Source organism: Sciurus vulgaris (assembly GCF_902686455.1).
Source record: "Sciurus vulgaris genome assembly, chromosome: 2".
Lineage (NCBI taxonomy): Eukaryota > Metazoa > Chordata > Mammalia > Rodentia > Sciuridae > Sciurus > Sciurus vulgaris.
In genome coordinates this window covers 121536688-121559739 of record NC_136462.1, presented here as the reverse complement: position 1 = coordinate 121559739, position 23052 = coordinate 121536688, and the positions used below count along the sequence as shown (strand labels likewise).

At 39.0% G+C, this 23052-nt stretch overlaps 2 protein-coding genes across 2 annotated transcripts in view; one reads left to right on the top strand and one right to left on the bottom strand.

Annotated features, from left to right (window-relative positions):
• The window catches only part of LOC306654886 (uncharacterized protein C15orf39), a 381506-nt gene that overhangs the window by 116912 nt on the left and 241542 nt on the right, over positions 1-23052 (bottom strand). The window lies entirely within an intron of this gene.
• The window catches only part of PTPN9 (protein tyrosine phosphatase non-receptor type 9), a 97944-nt gene that overhangs the window by 18235 nt on the left and 56657 nt on the right, over positions 1-23052 (top strand). The window lies entirely within an intron of this gene.

Genomic DNA, 23052 nt, shown 5'->3' with positions numbered 1-23052 from the left:
ATGTTGTTTCTGTTTGTACATGTAGTAAAGACATACCATTTGTGTAATCATACATTTACATAGGGTAATGGTGTTTGATTCATTCTGTTATTTTTTCCTTCCCCCCACCCCTCCTACCCCTCTTTTCCCCCTATGCAGTCCCTTCTTCCTCCATTCTTGCCCCCCCTTCTGTCCCCCATTATGTGTCATCATCCGCTTATCAGTTGAGATCATTCGACCTTTGGTTTTTGAGATTGGCTTATCTCACTTAGCATGATATGCTCCAATTTCTTCCATTTGCCTGCAAATACTATAAATTTACTATTCTTTATAGCTGAGTAATAGTCCATTGTATATATATATACCACAGTTTCTTTATCCATTCATCAATTGAAGGGCATCTAGGTTTCCATAGTCTGGCTATTGTGAATTGAGCAGCTATGAACATTGATGTGGCTGTATCTCTGTAGTATGCTGATTTTAAGTCCTTTGGGTATAGGCCAAGGAGTGGGATAGCTGGGTCAAATGGTAGGTCCATTCCAAGTTTTCTAAGGAATCTCCACACTGCTTTCCAGAGTGGCTGCACTAATTTGCAGTCCCACCAGCAATGCATGAGTGTACCTTTTTCCCCACATCCTCGCCAACACCTATTGTTGCTTGTGTTCTTGATAATCGCCATTCTAATTGGGGTGAGATGGAATCTTAGGGTAGTTTTGATTTGCATTTCTCTTATTACTAGAGATGTTTAACATTTTTTCATATGTTTGTTGATTGCTTGTACATCTTCTGTGAAGTGTCTGTTCATTTCCTTAGCCCATTTGTTGATTGGAATACTTTTTTTTAACTGACTTGCTGTTTTATATATCAGTGCTATTCAGACTTTATCAATATGTAAGAATCACATGTGGTGCATAACTATAATCACAGCAAATTCAAAGTCAGCTTGGGCAATTTAGTGAAATCACAAAAAAAGTACTGGAGATGTAGTTCACTGATAGGACGCTCCTGGGGTCAGTCCCCAGTACTTACCAACTGGGAATCTTATTAAAATGCAGATTCTGTTTCAGTAGGTTTGCATGGTGAAGTCTGAGATTCTGTGTATTTCTTTAATTTTTAAAAAATTTTTAGTTGTAGATGGACACAATACCTTTTAAAATTTATTTTATTTATTTATGTGGTGCTGAGGATTGAACCCAGTGCCCACGCATGTGAGACAAGCACTCTACCACTAAACCTCAACCCCAGTCCAATTCTGTGTATTTCTGATAAACCCCTGGGTGATGTCAGTGTAGCTGAACTGAAGACTACACTTTGCATATTAGTGCTCCATATTACATCTCTTTTTCAGTGTAGTTTTTTTCCCCTCCCCTTTGTGCTGGGGATTGAACACAGGGTGCTCTACCCATCAACTACATCCCCATCCCTTTTTTATTTTGAGACAGGATCTCTTTAAGTTGCTTAGGCTGGCCTCCAAGTTTTGATCCTCCTGCTCAGCCTCCTGAGTTTCTGGAATTATAGTGTGTGCCAGTTACCATGCCCACTTTATTTCTCAGTATAGTTGTATTTGTTGTTAAAACACTTGTTTTCAGTGAATTGCTTCTAGTTATTACTACTCCTTTTCTAAAAGTTAAAAATTCACCTTTTAAAAAAATAATCCAGCCCTTGTGTGGTGGTGCATGCCTGCAATCCCAGGGATTCAGGATTCTCACAAGGAGGCAGGAGAATCATAAGCTCGAGGCCAGCCTTGGTAACTTAGGGAGACCCTGTGTCCAAAAAAAAAAAAAAAGACTAGGAGTGTAGCTCCATGGTAGAGCACCCCTGAGTTCAATCCCCAGTTCTTTATAGATAAATAAATAAGAATCCAAAGCCAGGCATTGTGTTTAATGCCTATAGGATTATTATTAGAATTAAATAAGTATTAGCTACTCGGGAGATTGAGGCAGGTGGATTGCTTGAATCTAGGAGTTCTATGTGAGCCTGAGCAACAGTGAGACCCCCACCTCCCCCCCCAAAAAAAAAAAAAAAAGAAAGCAAATAAAAATAAAATATAATCTATGCCAGGGCTCAGTATATATGTGAAAAAGAAATCAGTGTGCAGTTTGCCAGGAATTGATGTGGAAGTTGTTAGGGACTTGGGGAACTTTTTTAACACTCAGTAGATGCCCTCTTTTTCAAATTAAGATCACATTTGGTCAACCCCAGACTTTGACACCTTGATTATAACTAAGATATACAGTGTAGCTAGCTTGGTGACACACACCTATAATCCCAGCTATTTAGGAGACTGAAGCAGGAGGATTGCAATTGAAGCCAGCCTCAGCAATTTAGAGAGACCTTGTCTACAAAAAAAATTTTTTTAAATAAATACATAAAAAGGGATGAGGGTGTGGTTCAGTGGTAAAGCGCCCCTTGATTCAAACCCCAGTATCAAAAATGGGAGTGGGAAAGATTCACAGCAGAGGTTCATCAGGTTCCCCTGGAATTCTCAGGATTATCAGGTTCTACAAACCTGGAGCTTGAACTGATTTGGAATAGTAGGGGGCTACACTGTTTTGAGCTTCATTTCTCTTTCTACAAGGCATGTTTTCCGCCTCGTGAAGTTGAAGTTTGTACTTACTGATAGAGAAATGGAAGAAATAGAAGTTGAACTAGATAGTGCTCACAAAATTTTGTTATCATTTACTTTATTTACAGATGGCTTATTCTGGACTTTTTTCTTTTAGTTCAGAAGCACCTCTTTTATCTTTTTTACTTTGCTGTGTTATGTTTGTAAGTCCCCTATCCCTTGCTGTGTGGGAGATTGAAGTCCAGGGTCTCTGGCTGGCTAGTTACATTCTACCCCTGAGCTATACTCTTAATCTTTGAGTGCCCTTTTAACACCTATACTCATATTTGGAGAATGGTGTTCAACCATACTGGTCTCTTTAAATTTGAAATTGGAATAAATTACAATCAATTGCATAATTGTCACAATCTCACTTTTGAGGATTTGTTTTAAAAATACCAGTGTCTGTTTTAGATTATGAGATTTTAATGCTATTAATCTTCATTTTAAAAGCATTATAGGGGCTGGGGAGATAGCTCAGTTGGTAGAGTGCTTGCCTTGCAAGCACAAGGCCCTGGGTTCGATCCCCAGCACCCAAAATAAATAAATAAATAAAAGCATTATAATACAATGGATAAAAATGTGGACTCTCCAGAGTTAGAGAACCTGGATTTTTTTTTTTTTTCAGTTGTCAACGGACCTTTATTTTATTTATGTGTTTATATGTGATGCTGAGAATCGAACCCAGTGCCTCACACATACTAGGCAACTGCTCTACCACTGAACTACAACCTCAGCCTGAGAACCTGGATTTTGATTCAGTCTCCATCACTTTTTTTTTTCCTTCCTTATTTTTTGTTTTCCTTTCTGGTACTGGGGATTGGACCCAGAGGTGCTGTAGCACTGAGCGACATCCCCAGTCCTTTTTATAATTTTTAATTTTGAGATAAGGTCTCACTGAATTGCTGAAAGTCTTGCTAAATTGCTGAGGCTGGCCTTGAACCTGGCAATCCTCTTGTCTCAGCCTCCAGAACCACTAAGATTACAGGCATTGCATGACTTGTTTGGATGAGAAAATTGGTAGTACAGAGGGTTTTGACTTAGCAGAGGGTACATGGACATGGACAGAATTGGACCTTTAATCCAGAATCAGTGGTGCTAACTGCCTCCTTCTCTTTTTGGGGGGTAGGGGGTAGGGGTAGGGGTCCTCTACCACTGAGCTACATCCCTAGCCCTTTTTATTTTTTGAGACAGGGTCTCACTGAATTGCTGTGGGTCTCCATAAGTTGCTGAGGCTGGTCTTGAGCCTGCTGTCCTCTTGCCTTAGCCTCCTGAGTAGCTAGCTGGAGTAGTTGGGATTAGAAGCATGTACCACTGTGCCCGGCCACCCCCACCCATTTTAAGGTGAATGTGATACATACCAAGTGTGGAAGTGCTTGATATTTCCAAATTCTTTATTATCTCCATGCCAGTTTGGGATCTGAGTGAAGAAAATTGTCCATATTCTCATTATTGAAGAGGCCAATAGCTGCATCATGTCTGTTACTCTCTGTTATACTTTTCCAGAAATTTTCTAGTGTAGTTTGTGGATTTCTCCTGGGAAATGTCATTTTAAGTTGTGTGTCCCTTCTTCCCCCTTCCACTCACCCTCTTAAGATTTGAATGAGATTGGCTTCCCCATTGGCATATTGTTTTCATTCATTCTTTTTTTTTTTTTTTTTTTGGTAGTATTGTGAATCAAACCAGGCAGGTGTGACCATTGAGCTCCACCAGAGCCCCAGGCATCTTTTTTTTTAAATACCTTTTTTTAATTAATTTTTTTTTAATGTGTTGCTGAGGATCAAATGCAGTGCCTTATATGTGCTAGGCAAGTTCTCTGCCACTGAACCACAACCCCAGTCCCTGGCATATTGTTTTCACAAATTCACCAAACCCAGATTTTCATGGGTAGGAATTATATTTTTATTTTATAGAATTCATATATTTACTTTATTTCATAATTTAAAATAATTTTAGGTGTAGATGGACACAATACCTTTTTTAAAATTTATTTTTATGTGGTGTTGAGAATTGAACCTAGTGCCTCACACATACCAGGCAAGCCCTCTACCACTGAGCCACAACCCCAGTCCCATCAATTTACTTTAAGTTGTTTTTTTTTTGCATGTCTCTTGTAGATTTCTAAAATCAAGATATTGGCAATTTATTTCCTAGATATTTTTTCCTGCGACTTAATGGTCACCTCTTCCATTGCTGCTTCTAATGTCTTTGTGGTATTCTTGTCCAGTTTTATCCACGAATTTTTTGCTGTCCTGTTTTCAATTTTAAGTTCTCATAATCAGATTGGCAAGTGTTCAAGCATGTTCTTCCTACTTTCTGTGAACAGCACTCTTTCAGCAAGCCAAGAGCCCATCATCATTCATACATTTACTTATCAGAATAGTGTCAGAATGCTGTGCCTAGTGTTGAGTTTGTAATTGTGATCATGAAAGACTTTCTCTCTTTCCCTCCCCAAGCTTACAGTCCACTGGAGGCAGGTTCTGTGTGGGTACTGCCTGACTTGAAAACAGTAAAAACTAGTAGGTAGAAGTAGGATTTAGGCTGACCTAATAGGTTTGGCAATAGGAAAAGAGGAGGAATGTTCCAGCATGATTTGGAAAACCAGCTCCCAATTTAAGAACAGCCATTCATATTCCTCCTTTCTTTCCTAAAGTCTCAGCTGTCATTGCAAGAAGAAAAAATTGTCATTAAAGTGGATGTGGTGGTGCATACCTGTAATCCCAATGGCTTGGGAGGTTGAGGCAGGAGGATTGCGAATTCAAAGCCAGCCTCAGCAATTTAGCAAGGCCCTCAGCAATTTAGTGTCTCAAAATAAAAAATAAAAAATAAAAAGGGTTGTTACTCAGTGGTCGAGTGTCCCTGGGTTCAATCCCTGGAATCCCCCCCACCAACCAACCTCTGCCCCCCCCCCCCCCAAAAAAAAAAGACCTACTAAGTTGTTTGGATTTTTTTTTTCCCCCAGAAAGACTTTCTAGGTTTCTAGGTTTCTTCCGGTTGTGTGGTTCACCTCTTATTAACCATCTAGAATGGATAGCAGTTGGCAACCTGTCCTCAAGTTCTTTGTGAAGAATGACCAACTACCCTTGTTTTCTTCTGGGAACCTGGATGATTTTGCTCTTGCTGATGAGTAAGGAGCTTCCTGTTTATTCTGCAGATTGTTTTTTTCTGTTCTACTTCTGTGTAATATTCTGCTCCTCAACCTTTTGGCATGAATTTAAAAGTTGTTTACTTCCTTGTTTTCTTGTTGATTTTTTCCCCCCTCTGTTGTTTCTGGGAGTTCTTCATTCTCTTTGATAACCTTTGCTGGAGAGTGGCTTTTTAGCCTGAGCCTAAGATGCTGGCTTGTAATTGGCAAATGCCTCCAACAGGAAAGTGAGTATGGCATACTTCTGTAGTGCCTTGGAGAGTCCCTGACTAGACTAGAGTCATAAACGTAGAGGCTAGAGGTTCATAAACGTAGCTATAAGCCAGACATGGTGCCGTACACCTATAATCGCAGCAACTCATGGAGGCTCAGGCAGGAGGATTTCAAATTTGGGGCCATTCTGAGCAATTGAGTAAGATCCTGGTTCGGGGGGCAAGGGACTCAGTGGTAAAACATCCCTGGGCTCAGTCCTCAGTACTGGGGGAAAAAAATGCATCTATGATTCTTTACCCCTACTTCATTTCCTTTGACCTTGAAATTAAGATTATCAACAAACGTTATTTGATGGTATAGTTTAAAATTCTTTTAAAAATGTTATGTTCAGAAATTCCTAGTATTTATACTTTAGTTAAAGACTATATAAAGTTAATTCATTGTGCCACTGTGCCACTGCAGTGGTGCACACTGTAATCCTGGTGACTTGGAAAGCTAAGGCAGGAGGATTGCAAGTTGGAGGACAGCCTCAGCAGTTTAGGGAGAACCTGTCTCAAAATAAAAATGGTTGGGGCTGTACTCAGTGATAAAGTGCCCCTGGGTTCAGTCCCCAGTACAGCAAACAAACAAAACATTGTATGTTTACTTCTACATCTTGAATAGATAATGTCATAGATTTCAAACTTGAGAGGGTACAGGATCTAAGGCCCTGGGTTCTAGCCCCATCATCACAAAAAATAAGGTATAGGATCGAGAGTCTGTAGTTCCTGCTATTGGTGATGTTGAGGGAGGAAGATTGTTTGAACTCAGGAGTTCAGGGTCAGCCTGGGCAAGAACTCTACCTCAAAAAACAAACTAAACCCCAAAACAAAACAGGAGGGAAAATGGAAAGTACTTTCTTTCAGTGTCTCACAGTCAACCAGTTCTCGGAGATAATGTTTTCAATTTCTTCTTTTTTTTTTTTTTTTTTTTTGTAGTGCTGGGTCTCGAACCCAGAGCCCTGTGCTTGCAAGGCAAACACTTCACCAACTGAGCTATCTCCCCAACCCTTCAGTTTCTTGTGTATCCTTTCTGAATAATTTTGTGCCTAGACAAACAAATGTATTATTTGATGAAATGAATGATAAGTGTGTATTTCTCAAGTTGACTTGGGGAAATGGAAAGATTTTAAGATTTGAAAACACTTGAATTCAGACCTCAGAACCTCAGCCCCGCCCTTTATTAAACTGACCTTGGACAGCCTGCTAGGTTGTGCGAATCTCTGAGTCTTTTTTTTTTTTTTTTTTTTTTGTGTGTGTATGGGGGGAGAGTGGGGGGGTGGCACTGGGCATTGAACCCAGAGGTGCTTAACCATTGAGCTATATTGCCAGCCCTTTTACTTTTTTATTTTGAGACAGGATCTTGATCAGTTGCCCAGGCTGGCCTCAAACTTGTGATCCTCCTGCTTTAGCCTCCAGAGTCACTGGGATGAGCCTCAGCCACTGTGTGCCACTGATTTCTTTATATGCTTAATAATACTTAGCTTGCCAAGGCTGTTGAGTATGATATGTGTTCCTTCTTTGGTGAGTCTTAAATGCTCATAAATGGTTGCTACTATAGTTGTTTCTTGCTGGACCATATTTTTTGGACTTCGTTAGGGAGTCTTCCTCTACAATTGAATTGATCAAATTGCTTTCTTTACTGATGCTTTCTTATATATGGAAAGGACCCATGCACCAAAACAGAAATAGCATTTTGAAAGGAACAAAACGTTTTTTGCACTTCAGATTGTTCCTGATCTGGGGACTTCACACTTGGTTGGGTGCTAAAATCCCTAACCCTGTACTTCCTGATAATAGGAAGTCATGAACACTGAGGAACTTTTAATTGTTAATAGGTCAATTAACTCTGGTCCTTTTGGTGTTGCCCTAAGCTTTGGACTCTCCTGGGGAGCTTCATTTGGTCAGCATTGGTTTTCTACTGTTCCTTTCTAATATGTGTTAATCCTTTAACAGCAGTTAATTTTTTCTACTTTGATTCTTAGACAAGGATTGCTGTAATACATAGAAGAGCCTCCAGTTTTGGAACCATTCTCATTTGGTTTCTGAGGAGGTGGGTGTTAGGGTTTTCTTCATGTGTATTCAGTCCTAGCATTTATTTTATTTTGGTACTGAGGATTGAACATAGGGGTACTTTACCACTGAGATACATCCCCAGTCCCTTCTTATTTTTTATTTTTGAGACAAGGTCTCACTAAATTGCTGACCTTGAGTTTGTGATTCCTCCTGCCTCAGCCTCCCAAATCGCTGGGATTACAGGGCCAAGCCCAAACAGCCCTAGCATTTCTAATGGGATTTGAGTTTGAAGTTCATTTGGACTCTTATTTATTTTTTCAGTACTGGGGATTGAACCCAGTGGTGCTCTACACGGAGCTACACCCCCAGAGTATAGCTCTTTTTTCTTTTCTTTTTTAAATTTTTTTATTTTGAGACGGAGGCTCACTAAATTGCCTAGACTGGTCGCAAACTTGTGATCCTCCTGTCTCAGCCTCCTGAGTCATTGGGATTACAGGATTGCCCCCAAGCTTGATCCCTTAATAGGTGAAAGAGATTTTCTATCTATCATGTAACACATGGATCCCAAAATAAAGAGTTCTGAGAGTATGCATTATTTTTTAAAGTATGAAGAATTTGAATACTAACTGTGCAAGGTTCTGTGCTGAGTATTATTCGAGGAATCTGAATCCTTAAACCATTTCCAGATTGCTGAGAGTAGTCCTATTAGTGATTTATCTTTTGTAAACAGATTACATTTCCTTTTTTTTTTTTAATGGATGGACATAATACCTTTATTTATTTATTTTTATGTGGTGCTGAGGATCGAACCCAGTGCCTCGCACATGTGAGGCAAATGTTCCACTACTGAGCCACAACCCCAGCCCCAGAATACTTTTTCCTATATCCTCTCTGAAGGGACTTGATATTTCAAAGTCTTAATTGGGGAAACACTGGAAGGTAGAAATGTTTACCCATTTGAATATGTGAATTTAGGAATTGCTTGTCATGTTTCGTTTTTTCGGAAGTGTGAAGTAATAGAATTTTTTGTAGCTAAGTCCTCTCGTACAAGTTACTACAAAAAATAGAGATGTTAAAAAATTCCGTGGTTTCTCTGCCTTTTTGTTTTTGTTTTTTCTCTGCTTTTTTGAAGGTAAGCATCAGAAGTAAAGAAAAGTGAAACTGCCAGGCATGGTAGTGCATGTCTGTAATCCCAGCAGCTCAGGAGGCCGAGGCAGGAGGATCTTGAGTTCTAAGCCAGCCTCAGCAAGAGTGAGGCACTAAGCAACTCAGTGAGGTACTGTCCCTAAATAAAATACCAAATAGGGTTTGGCTTGTAGCTCAGTGGTCGAGTGTCCCTGAGTTCAATCCCTGATCTCCCCTGCTTACCCCTGCAGCCAGCACCCCCCAAACCATGTGCCCCCCCCCCAAAAAAAAAAAAGGAAATGGGGATATAGCTCAGTTGGTAAGAGTGCTTTCTTTGCAGGCACAAGGCCCTGGGTTCAATCCCTAGCACCATACCAAAAGAAAGTTGGTCTATGTGAAATAGAACAAATAAATAAGAGCAATGAAGGAAAAATAACTAGAAATCAGCTAGATTTTATATACTTAAAAATGTGAAATAGGTCTAATTGCAGGACACTGCCTGTGCTGCCTGTTTCCTAAATGCTACAGGAATGATCCAGGAAAGCCAGTCATAGTATTGTACTCCTGTAATCCCAGTGACTTGGGAGACTGAAGCAGGAGGAACTCAAGTTTGAGGCCAACTTGGGTAATTTATCAAGACCCTATTTCAAAAAAATAAAAAGGTGTGGGGGCATAACTGGTGGTAGAGTGTCCCTGGGTTTAATCTCTAGTACCAAAATCATCATCATCATCATCATTATCCAGGAACTTACCACAACTGAATGTAGACTAGGAGTACAGATGATAAATCACTGACATGTTAACAAAATTTACTTGGTTAATCGATTATTGGTATGTACATTTTTAATGAAAAAATAAATTTGTTTTATTCTTTTTAAAAAATAAATGTGAAAGTCAGTTATTTGAAAACCATTTACAATTAGAAATGTCTTCACAGATTTTATTGAATTTTCCTTTTCCTCTTTTTTTTTTTTTTCTTTTTTCTTTTGGCACTGAGAACTGAACCTAGGGTTGCTCTCCCACCAGGCTATATCCCCAACCCTTTTTATTTTTTATTTTGAGACAGGGTCTTGCTAAGTTGCTGAGGCAGGCTTTGAACTTTGAGATCCTTCTGCCTCAGCCTCCCGAGTTGTTAGTATTATAGGCCAGCACCACTACACCTGGCAGTGGTTTAAAATTTAAACGGGAGCAGTGCCTGGTGTTCCAAGCCTATAGTCCCAGCATTCAGGAAGCTGAGGTTCCCAGGAGATTCACTAGAGTCCAGGAGTTGGAGACCAGTCTGGGAAATATAGTGAAATCCTATCTCAAAAAATTAAATTAAGCTGGGTGTGATGGTGCATGCCTGGAATCCCAGTAGCTGGAGAGGCTGAGGCAGGAGGAACTGAGGCATCCTGAGCAACTTTGCAAGGCCCCATCTCAACATAAAAATAAAAAGGGCTGGTGGATGTGACTTAGTGGTTAAATGTCTCTGGGTTCAATCCCTGGTACCTCCCCCCACCAAAAAAAAAAAAGAAGAAGAAGAAATTAAATTTACAAATATGAAAGAAAGTTTATAGTTTAACCTTTCTACTTTATACCTTGTTTCTCAGCCACCCAGTTCATTACCTTTCCCCTAAGGGACCTCTATTATATATTTTGTGTGTGTGTGTGTGTGTGTGTGTATCCTATAAATATTTTTGCATATATAAATAAATTCATAGAATACTCTTTCCCTCCTAAATGTCATACCACTTATATACTAAATTCATATATATTTATGTGCAATATATATATATGTATACACACACACACACGGTGGTTTCTGGTTTTTATTCTCTTTAAAATTCTTTTTTTTTTTTTTTTTTAATTTTAAACCTCATTTATTTTGACCTTTATATTAATGAAGCCATTAAAAATTCTTGTCTTTATATATCAGGTTTCTTTTTGTCTTGTTGCTTTAAGTGCTTAAGTATGATTTTCAGTGTACTGTTGCATAGAAATGGTAACAGTGCACTTTAACCTGGCTTTTTCATCTTTAATAGAAACTCAAAAATACTTCTAATGTTTCACTATTTATATGATGGCTTCTTAGGTTTCTATTTGATAATCTTTATAAGGTTAAGGTAGTTTTTTGTATTAATTTGCTAAGTCGTTTTATTCCTCCATCCACCTACCCCCACAAACATAAAAGAGGAGCTTGGTATGTAGCTCAGTGGTAGTCTGTGTTTAGGATGACCTGGGGTTGATTCCCAGCACCACCAAAGGAAAAAAAATGCATTTTCTGCATCTGTTGAGAAGGCAATATACCTTTTATCTTTTATTATCTCTTAATATAGAAATTGTTTTAACAAACCTCCTGATGTTTAACCTAGTCTTTGTATTCCTGGAATAAGCCCTCTTTGGTTATGGCATATATTTGAGAAACTATACGACTGCCACTTATATAACACAAGAGTTACCTGTACTGTGAAGGTTTAGTGGAACGTGGTATAAAAATCTTCTGAGCCCCGCCCCCCCCTTTTTTTTCTTTAAAAGGGGGATACATTTTTTGTAAAAAAAAAAAATTTTAGGTGTTGGTACGACCTTTATTCATTTATTTATATGCAGTACTGAGAATTGAACCCAATGCCTCACATATGCTAGGCAAACACTTTAGCACTGAGCCACAACTCCAGCCCCTATAAGGGGGATAATTTCCAAGTCTTTTGTTTTTGTTGTTGTGGATCAAACCTAGGGCCTCAAGCGTGCTAGGCAAGTGCTAAGCAAGTGCTCTGCCACTGGGTTAGACCCCAGGTTCCCCTTCCTTGTTTTTTGTTTTGGTACTGTGAACTGAACCCAGGAACACTCTACCTCTGAGTTGTATCCCCAGCCCTTTTTAAATTTTTTATTTTGAGATGGGGTTTCACTAAATTGTCTGTCCTTGACTTTGTGATCCTGCTTTAGTCTCCCCTGTAGCTGAAATTACAGGTGTGCACTACCATGCCTGGATTTTTATTTGTTTTTAAATCTCCATTCCCCTGATTTTTCCATGGTCACTAATTTTTCTAAAAGTAAATCTCAAAAGTTCTTGGTTCGGGCTGGGGAGATAGCTCAGCTGGTAGAGTGCTTGCCTCGAAAGCACAAGGCCGAGTTTGATCCCCAGTACCGCAAAAAAAAAAAAAAAAAAAGTTCTTGGTTCTTTCTCCTTTGCCCTCTAACTGTGAATAGATGTCTGTAAATCCTTCATACATCATAGATATTTGTTAAGGAGAGTGCTTTGTGCTAGGCCGTGCTAGAAACTAGGTGAATAAGGTAAACATGTTCCCCATTCTCAGAAAATTTACTTCCCTACTGCTAGCTGAGTTTCCTTTCATTCTGGCTTCTGACTGCTAACAATCTCTCTCTAGGGGAGATGGGAACCAAACTCATCATCTCACCCTTTTACTTAAAGAATTTTTTTGGTTCCATGTTCACGAGAACATGTCTCCACTTACAGGGGTTTCCATACAGGGATTTTCCCAGTTTGGTTCGGCCTCCCTGTTTGCTTATCTCTCATTTTTTTTTTTTTTTTATTTGTCATTACTGGAACACAAGCTACTTTTTTTCCCCCTACTACTCTATTCTCTCATAACTATGCCTTTATATATTTTATTTTCCCTTAGAATGCTTTCTCTGCCTGGCAAATTCCTACTCATTCTTTAAGGCACTCCTCTAAAAAACAAACAAACAAAAACCTGAGAGTTTGACTCCTGTAACGGTCCATTCATCTATCCCAGGACTTATTAAGTTATATGGTAATGATATGTGTGTCTTTTATTTTATTATATATGTAATGATATTTAAATGATCATAAACTGCCAGAATAGAATCTTAGGGTTTTTTGGTTTGTTTGTTTGTTTTGGTACCGGAAATTGAACTCAGGGGCATTCAACCACCAAGCCACATCCCCAACCCTATTGTTTATTTTATTTAGAGACAGGGTCTCACTGAGTTGCTTAGCACCTTTCCGTTGCTGAGGTTGGCTTTGAACCCGAGACCCTCCTGTCTCAGTCTCCTGAGCTGCAGAATAGAATCTTTGTGTGTGTGTGTGTGTGTGTGTGTGTGTGTGTGTGTGTGTGTGTGTGAGATACTTAGAATGGAAGGCAGGGCCTCAGTCTGTTTTCTACCACTGAAGTATATGCCTAGCCCATTTAATTTTTTTCTACATTTTTAATTGATGCATTATAAATATGCATAAGGGTGGGATTGCTACATATTTGTAGATGCACATGCTATAACAACATAATTTGGCCAATATCATTCCCTAGTTTCCCCTTTTTCTCCCCTTTGCCCTCCCCCTTGTGCCTTTCTTCTACTGATTACTGATCTCCCTTTGATTTTCATGAGATACCTACCCCCCTTCTTTTCCTTTTCCTCTCTAACTTCCACATATGAGAGAAAACATGTGACCCTTGACTTTCTGAATTTGGTTTATTTTGCTTAACATAATGTTCTCAAGTTCCAATTTCTTACAAATGACCATTTCATTTTTCTTTATGGCTGAATAAAATGCCATTGTATATGTATGTCACATTTTATTTATCCATTCATCTATTGATGGATACAATAATTTGACTATTGTAAAGCTGCTATAAACATGGGTATGCATGTATAGCTATAGAATGATGATTTTAATTCTTTAGGATGAATACCAAGGAGTGGTATAGCTGAGTCATATGGTGGTTCATTCTTTTGAGGAAACTCCATACAGATTTTAGTAGTGGTTGTGCTATTTTTTTCTTTCTATCTATCTATCTATCTATCTATCTATCTGTCTATCTATCTATCTATCTATCTATCTAGCTATCTAATATTGTAAACAAATGGGATACATGTTGTTTCTGTTTGTACACGGAGTAACAGCATACCATTTGCATATTCATACATTTACATAATGATGTTTGATTCATTTTGTTATATTTCCCTTCCCCCCACCCCTCCCACCTCTCTTTTCCCTCTATACAGTCCCTCCTTCCTCCATTGCTGCCCCCCCTCCCACCCCCATTATGTGTCATCATCTGCTTATCAGCGAGATCATTCGTCTTTTGGATTTTTGAGATTGGCTTATCTCACTTAACATGATATTCTCCAATTTCATCCATTTGCCTGCAAATGCCATAATTTTATTATTCTTTATAGCTGAGTAATATTCCATTGTGTATATATATATATATATATATATATATATATATATATATATATACCACAGTTTCTTTATCCATTCATCAATTGAAGGGCATCTAGGTTGGTTCCATAGTCTGGCTATTGTGAATTGAACAGCTAAGAACATTGATGTGGCTGTATCTCTGTAGTGTGCTGATTTGAAGTCCTTTGGGTACAGGCCAAGGAGTGGGATACCTGGGTCAAATGGTGGGTCCATTCCAAGTTTTCTAAGGAATTTTCACACTGCTTTCCAGAGTGGCTGCACTAATTTGCAGTCCCACCAGCAATGTATGAGTGTGCCTTTTTCCCCACATCCTCTCCAACACCTGTTGTTGCTTGTATTCTTTTCTTGATAATCGCCATTCTAATTGGGGTGAAATGGAATCTTAGTGTAGTTCTGATTTGCATTTCTCTTATTACTAAAGATAGTGAACACTTTTTCATATGTTTGTTGATTGCTTGTAGATCTTCTTCTGTGAAGTGTCTGTTCATATCCTTAGCCCATTTGTTGATTGGGTTATTTGTATTCTTGGTGTAGAGTTTTTTGAGTTCTTTATATATTCTGGAAATTAGTGCTCTGTCTGAAGTATGAGTGGCAAAGATATTCTCCCACTCTGTAGGCTCTCTCTTTGCATTGCTGATAGTTTCCTTTGCTGAGAGAAAGCTATTTAGTTTGAATCTATCCCACAGTCCTACCAATAGTGTAAGAGTGTTCCTTTTTCTCTATATCCTCTCCAGCATTTAATAATTTTCTTCTTTCTTTCTACTGGGGATTAAACCCAGGGATACTTGACCACTGAGCTACATCCACAGTCCTTTTTATTTTTTTATTTTGGGACCGCTAAGTTGTAGAGGATCTCACTGAGTTGCTGAGGCTAGGCTTGATCCTCCTACCTCAGCCTCCCAAGTTGCTTCAATTATGGGAAACACTGCATCTAGCTTATTGTTTGTTTTTTTAAATTCTTTAAAAAAAATCTTTTGTAGTTGTAGATGGACAGAATGCCTTTTTTAAAAATTTTTATGTGGTACCAAGGATGGGAACCCAGTGTCTCACACTTAAGCAAATGCTTTGCCCCAACCCCTTGTTTGTATTCTTGGTGGGTGCCATTCTGATTGGAGTGAGATGAAATCCCAGTGTAATTTTGATTTGCGTTTTGTTAATTGTTAAAGATGTTGAACAGTTTTTCATATATTTGTTGGCCAGTTGTATTTTTTGTTTTGAGAAGTGTCTGTTTATTTGCCTATTTGTTAATTGTCGCCCTTTTTATTTTATTGCTAAATTGCACAGGCTGGCCTGGAACTTGTGACCTTTCTGCCTTTGTTTCTCTAGTAACTGGGATTACAGGTGTACAGTGCTGCACCTGGCCAGAATAGAGTTTTTATATTTTATCTTTTCCACAGCTGCTATACTTCTTAGTACAGAGTAGGCCCTCGGCAATACTTGTAAATTCTTGACTATGACTGGATTCTTCATAGAGCTCTATACTGTGTACTGTTGCCTTGAAGAGAAGTACTACTACTGCTAATCCTAGAGGGTTGTCAGAGAGGAAATTATTCTCTGAACTAAAACAGTATATGCTAGTAGAATCCTTTCTTCTCGCCTTCCCTTGAGCTCTTTCCTTCCATGGAGTCCTGCCCTGCCCTGCCATTCCTGCTGGGGATTGAACCCAGTGGTGCTCCACTGAGCTACATTCCCAGCCCTTTTTATTTTTTTTAGTTTTGGAACGGAGTCTTGCCAAGTTTTCAGACTGGCCTTAAACTTGTGATTCTCCTGCCTCCATTTCCTGGGTTGCTGGAATTACAGTTGTGTTACTGTGCCTGGCCATTTTTTCCCTTTTCTCCCTTTCCCCCTCACTTCTTGTGATGATTGTAGGGACATATTTATAAAACTATGTATTTGTTAGTATTTTTCTGTTGATTTTAGTTTTTAAATCATTAAAAAGATGAGGGAATGATGGTGTAGCTCAGTGGTAGAGCATTTACCAAGCATGTAAGGTCCTTGGATCCAACCTCATTATGACAAAAAAAAAAAAAAAAAAAGAAAAAAAGCAGCAGCAGGAAGCAAGAAGCAACTGTATGAAATGATGGGATTATTCCCCCTAAACTCCCATAGTTTCCATTATATGGTTTCATAGCATGATAAATCAGGAAATTTTCTTAAACCCTTTTCCATCCCCAGTACAGTAAAGCACTATAAAACAGCATTGTCTCAGCCAGGTCCCTATAATCCCAGCAACTCAGGAGGCCGAGGCAGGGGGATAGCAAGTTCAAGGCCATCCTGGGCAATTTAGTTAGGTGCTGTCTCAACTAATACAAGGACTGCAGATATAGCTCAGTGTTAAAGTGACCCTAGGTTTAGTCCTCAGTACTGGAAAAAAACAAAACCAAACAAAGAACACCAGATGCCATTGCCTCACTTAAAATCACATTTTAATATAGGCAACATTTTCCTGATAAAAAGAAATTATTTGGGATAAACCAGTAAGTATTAATTTAAAGAGATTAGTTTTATTTCCACGCTTGGTGCAGTAATAGTGCTAATGGAAAATTGTATTTTTTAAGAAAACTTTTATTTACTTATTTATTTTTATTAACTTTTTTTGACAGTGATAAATATTTAAAAAAATTATTTTCATATATGTACATAGGGTAATAATGTCTGTCTCACAATCTGCAGTCCTTCCCTTCCCCATCCACTCCTTCCCTCACTCCCCTCTGTACAATCCAAAGTTCCTTCATCTTCCCTACCCACCCGCAACTATGAATCAGCATCACTTATCAAAGAAAGCATTCGGCCTTTGGTTTTTTGGGATCAGCTTATTTCACATAGCATGATATTCTCCAGTTCCATCCATTTACTGCAAATGCCATAATTTCATTCTTCTTTAAGGCTGAGTAATATTCCATTGTGTATATGTACCACATTTTCTTTATCCATTCATCTGTTGAAGGGCATTTCAACCTGTTGAAGGTTAGTTCCATAGTTTAGCTATTGTGAATTGAACTGCTATAAACATTGATGTGGCTGTGTCACTGTAGTATGCTGATGGACAATAATATTTTTAATTTAGAAATTCAGTAAACTGGACTGGGGCTATAGCTCAGTTGGTAGAGTGCTTGCCTTGCAAGCACAAAGCCCTGGGTTCAATCCCCAGCACCCAAAAAAAAGAAAAAGAAAAAAAAATCAGTAAACTCCTCCTTGCTTTGCTGCCTTAAAGCAAACTAGTATGTGTCTTCTCAGATTCTGTTTCCTAGCAGATTGATGTGGCTGAGGGATTAATAGACATAAAAAAGGCAATAATTCACAATGAGGTAAAGATGGGAAAACAGGCAAGTGGGGAAGGTAATTTACTAATGCATTTGTCACAGAATAATGGGAAGTAGCATGTGTCTTGATGTATGGAGGTAGATTCAAATTTGCTAAACAACAGACAATAGTGTATTATATTCAATCATTTTCTTTATTTAAGTATTCAAAGTATTCAATGCAAGTAGTTTTTTTTTTTTTTTCTTTCTTTTTTCTTTTTGGTACCAGGAATTGAACCCAGGGATGCTTAACCACTGAGCCACATTTCCAGCCCATTTTTATATTTTATTAGAGACAGGGTCTCACTGAGATGCTTAGGGCCTTGCTAAATTGCTGAGACTTGCATCGAACTTGTGATCCACTTGCCTTAGCCTCCCAAGCTGCTGGGATTATAGGCATTGGCCACTGCACCTGGCGTTTTTGTTTTGGGATGGGTACTGGGGGTTGAACCCAGGGGTATTTAACCACTGAGCCACATCTCCAGCCCTTTTTATTTTTTATTTTGAGACAGGGTCTCGCTAAATTTCTCACTAAAATAGCCGAGGCTGTCCTCAAATTTTTGATCCTGGGTCTCCCAAGCTGCTGGGTTTGTAGGCATGTGCCACTTCGACCAGCCTAACTGCATTTTTTGCACTGCGTTTTTCCTTTATTATAATGTATATGTAAAATAGTTCCTTTATTATAAAGGCAGGTAGTCATTAATGTGATGCTGTTAGAAACAGGCTCAGGATGGTCATGTTAATCCTTGGGAGCTGCCACTGTAGGGGGATAGTAGGGAAAAAAGGATTCCTGGCTGTAGTTGCTTCTGAATGGCCACAGAGCCCGAATGAGGAGGAATTGGTCCTTTTAGAGACTTTGTGTGTGTAACTGGGAATTGAGCCTAGGCACACCCTACCACTGAGGTATGGCCCAGCCTTTTTTAAATTTTTTATTTTGAGACAGAGTCTCACTGAGTTGCCCAGGCTGGCCTTGAATTTGGAATCCTGCTTCAGCCTCCCGAGTCTTTGGGATTACAGGTGTGTGCCACCATATTTGGCATCTTTAGAAACTTCTTTTTTTGCAGTTGAGTACATATTGGAGTTTTCTAATTTAAATACACATTTTTGGATAAAATTTGATAGAGAGATTGAATTATATAGGATAAAGAAACGAGAGGGCATCTGATTCTAAGGAACTCTGTCTCTGTTGAAGGAAATTTTAATGTGACTATTAGTGACTAAAGAAAAAAGGGATAGTTATCCATTTAGAGACTACCATGTGCCAGGTACAGTAGTGAATGCTTTCTCATTCATTCTCTCATTCAGCCTTATCTTCCCAGATGAGGAAATTGATGCCCAGAAGGTTAAATGACTTGTCCAAGTAGCACACAGAAATGAGTGAGAAGGGTAGGTTCTTTCTGATTTGCAAACCCACAGTAGATTTGTTTCTTGATGGTTCATTAGGTGGCTAAAAACTGAGGAGAAAATTTTCTGTTTATTTCAGGAGTAAGCTTTTTATAGTTCTGACTTGTCACTTTCTCTCCAGGTTGTCTTTGAACATAGGATTTAAGGTACTACTGTGGAAGTGAAAGTACCAACACATTCCTTGATCTTTTGAATGATTAGCCCCTTTCTTAAAACTCATCTACAAATTGTAGCTATTCTTGGGCGTTTGAAACCATGTTGTTGGTTTTATTCTCTTTGAAACTGTTATTTCAATATCCATGGATGGTGTCCAGCTTATAGCCTACTTAAACATTTTTCTCATCTGTTTTATAGCAGGTTCTCTAGTATTTTTAGCTCCATGACCATAGTCAGAAAATTTGTTTTTATTTATTTACAGTATTGGAGATTGAACCCACGGGTGTTCTACCACTGAACTATACCCCCAGCCCTTTTTATTTTGAGTCAGGGTCTCATTAAGTTTGCTGAGGCTGACCTTGAAATTGTGATCCTCCTGCCTCAGCTTCCTGAGTGGCTAGCATTATGGATGTGTACCAGTGTATCTTGCTGTTTTTACTTAAATATTATTATGGGAGAAGTATGTAACTATAGAGAGCCTTTTGACTATGGTGGGACAAATCTTACCTTTATTTGGAAAAGTTGGTTGGAGAGGGTTGTGGTAATACTAGTTTTTTTTTCTGTATATTAATTCATACCTTTTCTAAAGACAAAAACTGTTTAAAACTGTGACCGCTCCCTAATTGCCAGGTGTCAGCAACTCATGCTGACTCATAAGCCTAGATAGATTCAAACCACTGACTTCGAGTTGAAATATTTTTTAAGCTGGGACTGATCTTTTGGCCCATTATTTCACCAGGAAAAACACTGACTATTTGAAGAATTTCAATTATCCCTCCAAAGAGTGTGTTGTTCATTGAAATTGCTAGGACTTTTTTCCTGGTAACCAGCTGAGTTACAGATTATATTCAGTGGTTATGATGTTGAATCCATGTGTAAACAGATTAATTTTCTAAAAAAAAAAAAAAAAAAAAAAAAGGTCGATAATGACTCCTTTCAGAAATCCATCTCTTTTATAGGTATAGGGATGCAAAAGAGTAATTCAAAGGCTGAAAAGAGCAGGTGGTATGTGTGTATTTGTATCTATCTGTAAATATCACATCAATGTTTACAGTACACTGAACTCTCCTCATGCAAGGCCTGGTCAGACCAAACCAGGAGGAATTGTTCCCGTGCTTAAGGCCAAGAATAACATCCTGACCAGCAGGGGGACAGAGGTCAGCTCAAGGCAACAGCTCTTGGAAGCTACAGGACATTAAGAACTTTTGAGCAACTGAGTTTATTAAAAAGGAAGGCAAGATGTTCTTTGAATGAAGTGTGTGAAACCTATGTGCCTTTTTCTTAGGGCATGGTTTATTTATGAAAAATGAAAAGCTCCCTGCCTCCCCTGCCCTACCCCAGCTGGTGACCACATTGTTCCCTTCACTCAGGCCAGAGTAGCTGGAACTGGAGTCCCGTAGTGCCACTGCTGCCTGTTCTTGCCTACCCAGACCCCAACCCTCTTTCTGTCCTTGCACCCAGGCGAGCTGACGCAGAGCTTGTGGGGCGTCCTCCATATGACCACAGGAAACTTCTTGCACTGCTCTAATGAGTTTGGCACAGTGACAGATCATTTTTGTCCCATCATCTGAGTGAATCTTCCCAATAACCCTATAAGGTAATGATGCTTGAACTGAACTATTAAGGGTTCTGAAGTCAAAAGTTGTAAGATTAACAATGGCAGGAAAATCATTGCTTTTTAAAACAATTCCATTGGAAGATATGGAGCTGGGAAGAGTTCCCTTATGAACAGATAGGTAACTAATGAGCCTGATGCCCAGCTCTTCCATACACTAGGTGTGAAATTTTTAAACAAAGATTTTGAGGTGGATGGACTTTTCGTTACCATGCAGATTTAAGAGACAGCTGGTCAAGAGCCATTTGGAAGCCTGAGGATACCATTTTACAGAAGTTCTGGCTGTTGCCTGCTTACTTTTTAGTGTTGATGATTTACAGAGCTTCTAGAACTTGTATAACTGGAAGAAAGAATTCATATTTTCTGCAGATGTAAAAGAGTCAGAGAGATTTCCTTTTGTGATTTTTTTTTTTTTTTTTTTTTGGCAGTGCTGGGGATCGAACCCAGGGCCTCATGCTTGCAAGACAAGCACTCTACCAACTGAGCTATCTCCCCAACCCCCTACTTTTGTGATTTTGGGCAACAGGATCACCAAATGAGTGACAGGTATCTATAGAAGAAGCCCAGGCCTGGTGCAGGGACAATGACCGTGTTTACTTTGAAACAAGTACAAAAGATGCCACCAATGTCAGATCACCTGATTCAGACAGAAAGGATCAATCTTCACTGAAAGACCAGGCCAAGCTCATCTTTGTGTTGATCATTAGATTGTTGGTGTATTCTAACCAGCTTTGTACATGCTCACACAGTATATATGAGGGTGGATAAGAGTTTGCTGCAGTGTGTCATTTACTAATAAATTCAAACTAAATGTTTATTGCTGCTTCATTAGTTGATGAGAGAAGGGACACATCCTCTTTGGAGGAATCTGATTACTCAATACTGGTACCTTACATTCATAAATAGTAGCAATTGTCTAGTATTTGTATGTTTTTATGTTGTTAGTATTCTATGGTTGACTTGAAAAAGTGAATTCCTAAAGTAATATGTTAAATATTAAAGATTAGAATCCAGCTGGTAACACACACCTGTGATCCCAGTAACTCAGGAGGCTGAGGCAGGAGGAGTGCAAGTTTGAGATTAGCCTTAGCAATTTAGTGATGCCCTCAGCAACTTATCTATGTCCTGTCTCAAAATAAAAAATAAAAGGGATGGGGATGTAACTCAGTGGTAACCCTCCCCTCCCACACTCAATCCCTGGTATCAGAAGAAAAAGAAGGAAGAAAAAAAATCTAATTCAAAAAACCCCAGAATAGTTGTCTTAACAGTTGGGTATATAATGAACTCATCTCACCTCCTGGTCATTTAAGTTTTCTGCTTTAACCTGTTTACTGATTTATCCCTCCCTTCCTTCCTTCCAGTGATAGGGATTGAATTTAAGGTCTTGCACATGCTAGGCAAGCACTCAAGGAGTCATACCCCAATCTAATTTGTTAAGATATTGTAAACTCAGCTAAGCAGGAGGGAAAGTATGTTTTGTGTACTTTATTCTACAAGCAACATCAGATAAGCACACTAGAGAAATGAATTTACAAGATAACATATTCATTTTCTAGGCACAATGGTGCTTTACTGTAATCCCAGGTACTTGGGAGACCCAGGCAAAAGTTTTCAGGCCAGTGTTGGCAATTTAGTGAGATCCTATCTCAGATTAAAAATTTTAAAAAGACGAGATATAGCTTAGTGATAGAGTATTCTGGGTTTCAGACCCTAGTATAGCAAAAAAACAAAACCCATAACAAAGTCTTCAGGGAAGCTTTCTAAGGTGTGTTTTGTTTGTTTGTTTGTTTGTTTGGGGGAGGGTGGAATACCAGGGATTGAAACCAGGAGTGCTTAACCACTGAATCACATCCCCATCCCTTTTTATTTTTTTTATTTTGAGACAGGGTCTCACTAAGTTGCTTAGGGCCTCACTAAATTGCTGAGGCTGGCCTTAAACTTTTGCTCCTCCAGCCTCAATCTCCTGAATTGTTGGGATTACAGGCCTGTGCCACCTCGCCTGACTCTGGTAAGTTTTGTCACTGGAATCTTTCTGTGCTCTCTTCTTTCCCTTTAGTCTTTCCTCATTCTAATGCTAGCCACTCGTTCCACAGAGGCATCTCAGATGTTTTCTTGGAGAGGATTCTAAGTTTGTCCTGTTGTCTTCTCTGGAACTCATTTCTACCATCAGGCTTCAAATGACTCTGAGCCAAAGTGATTTTCCGAAACCTTTGCTTCACAATCTTTTTTCTTGGCTGTTTTCATGTGCTTTGCCATATTATCTTTGCTGGTTCTTTCCATTTCCAGTGAT